Raw genomic sequence first — 11,209 nt, 5'->3', positions numbered from 1 at the left:
TTTGACAAGCACTGTGGCATTTGGACAAGAACAAACTGGGAGGAGGGTAGAGAGAATAGTGCAACAATGAATGAATGGAAACCCAAAATATCTGTAAATGTTTATGAAAATTAATAAAATATAATTATAGGAAAAAAAATAATTGTATCGACTTGTAAATTTAAATCCACACAACCCACTTCCTTCAAGTCAATTTTGTCACATGGATACCCTCACCAGGTTTGTAAGGTTGTAAATTTAACAGGTGTTGAAAATATCATCTTTCTCTTTTGAAATGGCTGGTGGGTCCACACTTCTGTCCATTTGGTTAGCATCTCAACATGTAATCCTCTATGTTGCCAAAGCTTCTTGGAAGCTCAGTCAGACAAAATATAGTTTTCTGATGACATGTTTCTTCTGCCACTTCTATTCCTATTCAGTTCCATGAAGTCTGACATTTGGAAATCAAGTCTTCATTTTTAGATTATTTTCTAACAGTAAACATTTGAAAATTCATGAAAGTATAAATAAATGAGTACCTGTTTGTAGGGATTATCTCTGTAAAATAACGCATGTTTTGGCTTGAATGGGGAAACTCTTCTTCAAGTTGAAATTTAACTTCTCTATCAACCAAGAAAAATATTATTTAACATAGAATAGAGACCATTACATTGAGTAAATTAATGCAGTATTATAAGGACAAATACTGCATAAGCCCATTATTGTAAAATTAAATGTTAATTAGTAAGATGTGTATAAAAGTGAGTGGAAGAAAGGGATGTGTCAAGGGGACTGAGGGTGGGGAGGGGTGAATTCACAGAGTTGCAGAGTTTGGTGGGTGGAGGGAAAGAGTGAAGAAATTAGGGAAGACCCAGTAGGGATCTGATAATGGACATAAATCAGTGGCATTGGTTTTATAAAACAAGATGTATGAGAATTAGCATATGAAACAGAATGTGAATGAATGAAGAAATGTGTGTTACAATGTATACACATTTTGTTCAAATCAATATAAAATTAATAATGTCTGAGTTTTTAATAAAAATTTTATTTAAATACATAAATTCCTGCAATTCACTCTACTTCTGCAATACCTGGATCTCCCAATAACAAAGACAAAGCTACAATCTCCATATTGTTGTTGTTGTTATTATTGTCAGGTGCTATTGAGTCAACTGTGACTCATAGTGACTCTATGAACAGCCAACCTGAAACTTGTCCTATCCTGTGCCACTGTCATCATCTCTGAGACACTAGAACCCATTGCTGAAGTCACTTGGTCAATTTATTTCATTGGAAATCTTCCTCTTCTTTCCTGACCCAGCATGATGACCCAATCCAAGGAATTGCCTCACCTAGCTATCTGTCCAAAGTACCAAAGATAAAGCTTTGTCATCCTTCAAGGAGCACTTTGGCTGCACTCTTTCCAAGACATATTTGTGTGTTCTTCTGGTAGTCCATGGGATATTCAGTGTTCTTCTCCAGTATCATAACTTAAAGGCATCAATTAATCTTTTGCCATCCTTATTCATTGTCTAGCTCTCTGATGTATAGTAAGTGATTCAGAAGACTGTGGCCTGAATCAGGTGCACTTTAGTCTTCAACCTGACATGATGACTCTTCAGTACTTTGGAGAGGTCTTGACAAATGACTTGCCCAATGCAATGTGTCTCTTTATTTCCTTACTGATATTATTGAGGGGTTGGTTGTTGAACCAAGAAATATTAAATCACTAATAGCTTCAGGCTTTTCTCCATCTATCATAATGTTGACTGTTGGTCCTTTGGTGAAGATTTTTATCTTCTTGATATTGAGATGTAAACAACCACAGGCTGAAGTCCTTGATCTTCTACATCAAGTGTTTCATATTCACCTCACTTTCAGCAAATGAAGTTGAATTTTATTGATGAGTCTTCCTCCAAACCTGTTGCCACACTCCTCTTTATAGTATCTGACTTGAGGAATTGTTTGTTCAGTATACAGATTTAATAGGTGTGGATAAAGGATACAACCCTGGCATACACCTTTCCTGATCTAAAGACATGCAGTGTTCCATTGCTCTGTTTATACAACATCGTCTGGGTCAAAGTATAATTTCTGCATAAGTGCAATTAAGTGTTCTATGATTCCATTTCTTCTCAATGTGAACCATAATTTGTTATGATATATGTAGTCAAATGTCTTTGTACAGTCAATAAAACACAAATATATATCTTGGATTCTCTCTCTTTAGCCAGGATTCACCTGATAACAGTAAAGATATCCCTTGTGCTGCGCCTTCTTCTAAAACCAGCTTTTTCTTCTGGTAGTTTCCTGTCAATGTAATATTCTAGCCATTTTTCAATTATCTTCAACAATATTTTGCTTGTTGTTGTTGTTGTTGTTGTTGTTATGTGCCGTCGAGTCGCCTGCGACTCATAGCGACCCTATGTACAACAGCCCTAAACTCCGCTCTGTCCTGTGCCAATCGCACTGTTTCTGACACTCCCATCCCAATTATCCCAGTCACTGAATCAATCCACCTCATAGAGGGCCTTCCTCTCCTGCGCTGTCTCTCCACCCTCCCAAGCATGATGTCCCTCTCCAAGGACCAGTCTCTCCTCACTACATGTCCGAAGTAAGTTAGACGGAGTCTCAGAATCCTTGCCTCCAAGGAGCCACCCTGTTTAACCCTCTCCAGGACAAATCTGTTTGTTTTCCTAGCAGTCCATGGTATTCCCAGTACTCTTCTCCAGCACCACAGCTCAAAGGCATCAGTTCTCCTTCTATCCTCCTTGGTCATTGTCCAACTCTCTGATGCATAACAGGTGATTGCCAAGACTATGGCCTGTATCAGACGCACCTTAGTCTCCAGAGAGACACCACTGCTCTTCAGCACTTTGGAGAGGTCCCTAACAGCAGACTTTCCCATGGCAATGCGCCTTTTAATTTCCTGGCTGCTGGTGCCAAGACTGTTGACTAGAGTCAAGACTCTAGTCTAGAGACAAGACTGTCAACAATATTTTGCTTGCATGAGATTAATAACCTCCATATTTTAAACAAAATGTTAATCTAGAGAAACTTAACAAGAACTGTCTAATCATGCCAAGGAAATTACTAACAATGTAAAATATATACTAACCATTGACCTACTGTGCCTCTCACAAGAAAAATGGTTATTTGGATTTAAGACTTAATGTTCCATAAGGCTGAAGAGTAAAAAAAAGCAAACAAAAAACCCAAAACCAAAACACAAGAAATAAATAAATCTGCTAATATTCAGACTCACAATGCCACCAAATCTGTAACAAACCAGAAGAGTTTTCCCTAATTACTTATTTCCATACCTTAAAAGACAAGTCTAGGATACGTAATTCACTTCTACTCCATTCTTAAAAATACATGTTGGGTTTTGAAGAGGCCATGGTTCTAGGAACATCATGGTCAAAGTCAGATGGATTTAGTCTGAAAAGTAAAGAATACCTGAAGAATGTCTATTTGTGTTTTATTGGCTACCCAAATGCCTTTCACGGGGTGGATCACAACAAATTGTGGCTAAAATTGATAAAAATGAGAATCCCAGAACACTTGACTGTGGTCTTGCAAAACTTAGACCAGAAAGCAGTAGTCAGGACAGAGTATGAAAACACTGCACAAAATCAGGAAAAGAATCCATCAGGGATGTGTCTTGTCTCCATACTTTTTCAATGTATAAACAGAACAGATCGTGAGGGGTATGACATCATGATCAGACTCATCAACAACCTGCATTATGTTGATGACACAACCTTACTCACCAAAACTCAGGACGATTTGAAGTCTTTGCTCTGGAAGGTGAAGGACTGAAGTCTTCAATATGGATTGAAGCTCAACATCAAGAAAACAAAGATTTTCACCACTGGCCTAATTGGCAGCATCATGATAGATGGAGAAGAGACTGAGTTTGTTAACAGTGTCACCTTGCTCAGATCCACAATCAACACTCTTGACACCAACAATCAGAAAATCAAAAGATGAGTTAGGAGAGTTTGCTATTCAGGACATCTCCAGAGTGTGGAAGAGCAATGATATCATTCTAGAGACAAGAGTGTGCCTGATCCAGGTTATAGTCTTTGCAATTACTTGTTTTGTGTCTAAAAGATGTAAAAAGACTCAGAATGACAAAAGAATCAAGATATTTGAGTTGTGGTGCTGGAGAAGATTATTGAACACACCGTGGATGCCAAAAGAACAAACAGGTCTCTCTGGGGAGAGGGAAAAACTAGGTTACTTCTCAAAGACAACAGTTTTGAAACTCAATCTCACATACTTTGGGCATATTTCCAGGGGGGACAAGTCCTTGAAGAAGAACATCATGGAGGGTCAGCGCAGGAGAAAAAGACCCTAAATGAGATGGATTGACATACTGATTGGAATAATGGTAGCAGGTGTATGAAAGACTCTGAGATTGGTTCAAGGTAGGACAAAGTTCAGAACTATTGTTAATAGAGTCACTATGAGTTGTGGCTGAGTCGAGTAACAATTGCAACAATCAAATTTTGTCTCACTGCAAAGCAAAAATCTAACACTACTTCCACTTAAAAGTACTTCAAATAATTTAAGAGGTTGGTTCAGGATAGAGCAGGGTTAAGAGTCATGTCATAAGTGACTCAATGACACTTAACAACAACAACAACAACAACTTAGATGTATGGTATGGAATTCCACTGCCAACCCTTAGGTATGTGGTTCAAATCCACCAGCTGCTCTGTGGAAGAAAGATGGGCAATATCCTCCCATGAAAGGTTAGCCATGAGATGGTTCTGATTCGGTCGCACACAACAACAATCAAGTTTCATCTTAAAACATAGGAGAAATCTAATGATACTTCTGCTTAAAATACTTCCTCTCAAAACCATTTAAGAGAATCTAATTTGGCCAACTAAATGTACTCTTCATGAGGTTGCCCATTGTCTTTCATTTTAAATTTAGAGCTAAGAATTTGGAGTTTTATTGTTTGCTCCTACTTGGCTTGACTTTTTTTTTTTTTAACTCGTACTGTGTTTATGAGGTTTTTGTCAATTCTCTATCATACACCCAAGTCTCTAAAGAAACCATACTAGCTTTCGCTCATCAACCCTGCGTAGTATTCACTATCAATAATTGCTTCTTTGAAGAGTTGCTACCTTATGTTGACAATTAGACATGCTTTTTAAAGATTTTGACTAATTATATTCATAATTTAAATAAATAGAATGAGAATCTAAAATGAAATATAAGCAGCAATTTTTCCTGGTAGGGAAATATAGCTTAAATATCTAGAATTCAGCAGCTGGAGGAGACAAGCAATGACAAAGGAAGGCAAGTGAAATCTTTCTCACACACGCTCTTACTCTCACTCTGTGTCTGTGTATGCTTGTGAATATGTGCTGAAGTAGTGAGAGAAAAGTAAGTGGAATAATTAAGTTTATAGAACCTAATGGAAATATGATCTAAGCAGAATTTTAGTACTATTAATTGATATATCTGGTGTATGTTTTGGTACTTGGGTTCATGAGTTGAGTGAGTCCCCCCCTTTTTTTTATCTGTTTCAAAAGATTAAAAAAAAGAGTGAGTCCCTAAAGTATTTTTTTAACTCAGGTAAAGTTTAATGGTACCTAGTTAACTGAGTAAAAGCCAAAAAGTTTTCACCTGGATTAGAATCATAGAACTGGTAAAGAGCTTTCCATACTAAATAGCTTAATAGACTATAAAAGGAGCAGACACGACATAGAGAAGGCAGAGTCTTACTTCATAAAGGGGAACTTCTGCACAATCATATCTATAGCATCATACAAACAGCTACACAGTCAGGCATGCCACTCCACATGCTCCTGTACCTATTTTTGGCAAACATTGCCTCCGATGTTTGTTGCAAGACTAATAGACTTTATTCACAGTTTTGGTGTTTATTAGAGAAATAAGTTGGAGAGCTGGAGAGGAAAAAATATCTCAGAGTGTAAGTCTAAGTTTGGTCCAGCAGTGCCAACTCAGAATAACAAGGCACATTTCCTCAATTAGTGAAAGTTCAGGTTCAGTTAGTTCAACAGCACAAATGGAAGAATCCTCTGGTTTCCTCAATTACCCAGCAAACTTTTTTTTAGAGGAACTAGAAGTCAGCCTTTGTTTCAGTGATTCAGCAAACAAAACCTTCAACTGAGGCCTTTATCTGTCAGGCCTTTATCTGTGTCAGTTTTTCCTTTAATCATCCAGCAAGCAAAATCTTTACTGTGGCCTCTGTTAGTAACTCATCTGACTCTTTTATCTGAGGCTGACATGCTTGTAATTTCTAAATGCAATTATGGGTGAAGGGGGATCATAAGACTTTTGCATTTGGAGTGCATAAATTAAATAATTTATTCAGATTTGATTTAGTTTCAGATGTGGGAATAAAGTGTTTTTCTTATTTTTCTATTCCCTGACTTTATATCATATTCCTCAGATCATTTTTATTCGTTTTCCTTATCGTGAATCTTACTGCTTCATTATCTTTTCTTTAGAAGTAACATTAATAGTTGCAATTACTTGAATATTTATTATGTCATACAAACTCAATTTGTTTGCTTGAGAAAATCACTCAAGAAGCTGGACTATATGAAGAATAGTGGCATCAGGATTGAAGAAAGACTCATCAGAATTCTGCATTATGTAAATGACCCAACCTTGTTTGCTGAAAGTGAAGACTTGAAGCTCTTACTATAGAAGATTACAGACTAAGTTTCAATATGGAATACATCTCAATCAAAAGAAAAAAATTATTACCTCTGGCAACATTATGATAATGAAGAGTGAAGTTATCAATTGTTTTATTTCCCTTTGATACACAATCAATACCTAGGGTAACACAGTAGTCAAGATTTCAAAAAAAGTTTTGCATTGGTCCTGTCACAAACCTCTCCAAAATGAAAAAAGAGCAAAGATATCAATTTAAAGTCTAAGGTGTGCCTAATCCAATACATGGTCTTTTCAATACTTCTTGTGCATCTGAAAGTTTGACAATGAATGAGGTTTACAGAAGAAGAATCTATGTCTTTGAATTGTGGTGTTGGAGAAGAGTACTGACTAAAGAACTCCAAAAGGACTGTAAATATGTCTTGAAGGAAGGGCAACCAGGGTGCTCCTTAGAAAGAAGGGCATACTTTGGGCATGTTGTTAGGAGAGACTAGTCCTTGGAAGAGTGAAGCATGCTGAGAATGTTAGAGGGTCAGAGAAAGAAAGGGAGATTCCCAAAAAGATGGATTGACACAATGACTGTAACAATGGGCTTCAGAACATTAGAGATGGTGAGAAAGCTACAAGATAGGGCAAAGCTCAATTGTGTTGTTCATAGAGTTACAATGAATGGTTGAAGACTTGATGTCATCTTACAACAGTATGTGCCAGATTTGTTGTATATATTGTCATTAGTCTTGACTGTGTCACCTATTGGTAAGAAGTTGCTCTGAAATTCCAAAGATGCACAGTTTGAATCTACCAGCTGCTGATCTGTAGGAGCAGGATGGGCGATGTCTTCACATGTAAGTTACTGTCTATGAAAATCTGTTGGAGGGACAGTTATTGGTTGGTTCAAGCTAATTGGTTCACAACAACAGCAATCATAATTTTTAAACTATGTCTGTAATGGTTGTTAAGTGTTGTTGAGTCAAGAACAACTCATAGCGACCCTGTGAACAACAGATCTGAACCCTGTCTTATCTTATATCATCCTTGGCACACTTGAGCCCATTTCCACACTCTCTGTACCAATCCATCTTTTTGAGAATCATCCTCTCTTTCACTGACCCACCATCTTTCCTAAAACCCTCTTCAAGGAATAGTCTTAACTAACAAGATGCACAAAGTATATGAGATGAAGCTTCACCATCCTTACCTCTAAGGAGTACTCTGACTGCATTCTTTCCAAGACATCTGTCTGTTCATGTGGTAGCCCATAATATAGTCCATACTCCTCTCCAATGACAAATCAAAGGCATTGATTATTTTCCTGCCATTCTTAATTACTGTCCAGATCGCAGATGCATAATAGGTGATTGGAAATGTCATGACTTGAATCAGGAGCACCTTAGTCTGTAAAGTGACTTAATTGTTTTTCGGGACTTTTGAGTGGTCCTTAATTACAGACTTTCCCAATGCTATATGTCTCCAGATCTACTGGCTGCTGGTACCAAGGATGTTGATTATGGATCAAAGTAAGACTAAATAATTATCAGTTGCAGTCTTTTCTCTTTTCTTCCTCTATCATTATGTTGACCGGCCCAGTGGTCAGAATTTTTGTTTTCTTGATGTAATCTATATTGAAGGCTGTGGGCCTTAATTCTATGCAGCATTTGTTTCAAGGCTTCTTCACTTTCAGCAAACAAGGTTGTTTCATTTGCATAGCATAGATTATTGATGAGTCTTTGTAAGAAAAAAAAATAATTATCCAAAGACCTCACAACTAAGGAATAATGCAGATGAAATTTGAACCATTCACAATTAATTGCTATGCATCAGAGAGCTGGACAATGACTAAGAATGACAGAAAAGAATCAATGCCTTTGGATTGTGGTGCTGGACAAGAGTTTTGAATATACTATGGAGTCCCAAAAGAACAAGCAGGTTTGTCCCAGTGAGGGTGAAACAAAGTTGCTTCTTGGAGGCAAGGATTTTGAAGTTCCATCTGACATACTTTGAGTATATGCCCAGGAGGGACCAAGCCTTGGAGAAGGATATCATGCTTTGAAGGGTAGAGGGTCAGCATGGGAGAAGAAGACCCTGAATGAGATGGATTCATGCAGTGACTGGGGTAATGGGAGTAAGTGTGTCCAAGGCATTAAGATTGGCTCAGGAGAGGGCTGGGTGTAGAGCTATCCTACATATGAGTTTCAGGTGAGTTGACAGCATATAAGAACAATGACAACAACATATCTTCCCCCTTATATAACACTGCTATCCTCTGTGCTACCTCCAATGCTGGTTTCCTCCTCTTCTGTGAGATTTTTACATTTTGTCATAACTGTGTTGTTAATGATGTTGTGTACCAACAAGTTGGAATCAACCAATAGCTGACACTTCAGCAGGTTTTCAGAGGCAGTAAATTGCATGGAAGGAGATTGTCCATCCTCTCATAAAGCAGCTAGTGGATTCAAACCACATGCCTTTGGGATTGCAGCAAAGCTTCTTACCCCTAGGACACCAGAGCTCCCTGTGACAATGAGAAAATATTCTACCAGGTAATATTTTATACATCAAACATTTTTTGTGGCTAATATCTGACAGTAATTTACTTATTAATATTTCCAATTACTGCAAACATAATCAATGAAAACAAAGGGAATTCAGTTCACCAGTAAAATTTCAAATTATTTTGGATTTGATTCATCTTTTATTTCCTACAGATATTTGAAGAGCAGTGGTAGGTCAAAGCATTACTGTCTCATCAATTTAAAATGTGTATGGGTTAGAATATAGTTCATATCTTCCAGCATAGGAACTCCCTGTGGATCCACAATTCTAAACCTGAAAATCACTGTCAACATCTGTTTTTTCTGTGCTCTTTGGATACCTGTCTCCAAGTAACAATTTGCACAGACCTTATTTATATTGATCTTTGACTTATTTATTAGTTGGGTTCTCAACCTCTTTTTCTATTTATTGTGTTATCACAGAGACTAAGTGATTTTCTCAAGACAATCAAGCAATGTAATCTTGGATCCAGCATCAGTGCTCATAGGCAATTATTGATCTCAGTAACCACTGAGCAGTTGTTCTTGCAGGCTTTACTTTGTCTTTTACCTCCCAGCTTTGAAGCAACACTCAACTTATTTTCTCTCACCAGCAAAGCCTCTGGCATTCTGCATCAAAAGAATGTCCTCTTTGGTGCCATTATTCTCCATTTATTTCCTTGGTCCATGTCCAAGTTTCTCCTTATAGGCTAGGATTTTGAAGCTCCATCTCACATATTTTGGGCACGTGGCCAGGAAGGACTGATCCATGGAGAAGGACATCATGCTCAAAAGGGTGCAGGAAAGTAAGACCTTGAATGAGATGGATTGATACAGGAACTGGAGCAATGGGGATAGGTGTATTGAAGTCAGTCAGACTGGCTCAGGACAGGGCGGCAGACTTCAGAGCTGTTGTACATAGGGTTGTTATGAGTTGCAGGCAATTCAATGGCATATAACAACAGCAACAACATGCTGTCTACTTACCTACTACCTTATTCTCCCCAATTCAATTCAAACGTAACTGAGGGTTTTTAATATGTAGTTTATGATTCGCATCTATTTGCAGCATAGTTGCCTTTAGATAAAAACAGAGAGTAGCATAAACAAAAGAATCCCCCCCTCATAAAGAAATGAAAAGGAAATTCTTCAATGAGATGAACTTACAAAGTGATTGCTGAAAGGGCTCAAATATAGCAATGTAAGGAGTTTGGTACAGGATCAGGCAGAATTTTTGTTCTGTTGTATATAGGACTTCTATGGGTTAGAAGCAACATGATAACAACTAAAAACAACAGGTGGAAGGAAGAAATGGTAGGAAATCTCTGATCTAGTGTCTGTGGGGTGCCAGGACCTTGAAAATTGGCCCAGATACCTTAACTGAGAACATATGGTCTTACAAATAATCAATAGCTGTGTAAGCAATATAAGAGAGCGCTGTCACACTGTGATGGAGGACAAGACTGTGGCAGTGCTGTGAAGAGATTGTGTCAAGGTGTAACCAGGCTCATTTAAGGACATTTATTTGGACTCCTATATTTATTTATATGAATAATCCTACTCATTTCCCAGGAAGACACTCTTACTTTATGCATTCATGCTTCTATTCCTATACAAGAGTCCCCTAGTATGGTTTATCTTGTTTGTTTATTACTTTTTTTTTTAAAAAAAAGAACTACTTACAAACTGATCTCCATAAATGTCAGCAACAATTCACTTTTGCACCACCACTTTCTAAAATGTGGGTTTTTTCTAAGATCTCTGTCATCAGTATTATCATCCTTTTTATAATTTTTGCCAATATAAACAATAAATAAAAGTTCTATTTTCTTGTCCTTCAAAATTAGAGAAAGGTTTATATCTCCTTCTAAATGCATCTTTTTTAACATGTCCATTTATAACTTTAACAGATTTTCTTATTTAGCTGTTTATTTCTTGATAGTCAAGTTGTAAGAATTGTATTATAAATGGTTTTGTTAAGTGGGTTTACCACTGTGTATTTTGAATAAAAAATTTCTAACTAGAATTTA

The sequence above is a fragment of the Elephantulus edwardii genome, unplaced genomic scaffold (assembly GCF_000299155.1).
Source record: "Elephantulus edwardii isolate Elephantulus edwardi_28Jun2011 unplaced genomic scaffold, EleEdw1.0 scaffold00084, whole genome shotgun sequence".
NCBI classification, from domain to species: domain Eukaryota; kingdom Metazoa; phylum Chordata; class Mammalia; order Macroscelidea; family Macroscelididae; genus Elephantulus; species Elephantulus edwardii.
The sequence above is the reverse complement of the archived record's forward strand: the minus strand, read 5'-3'. Positions refer to the sequence as shown.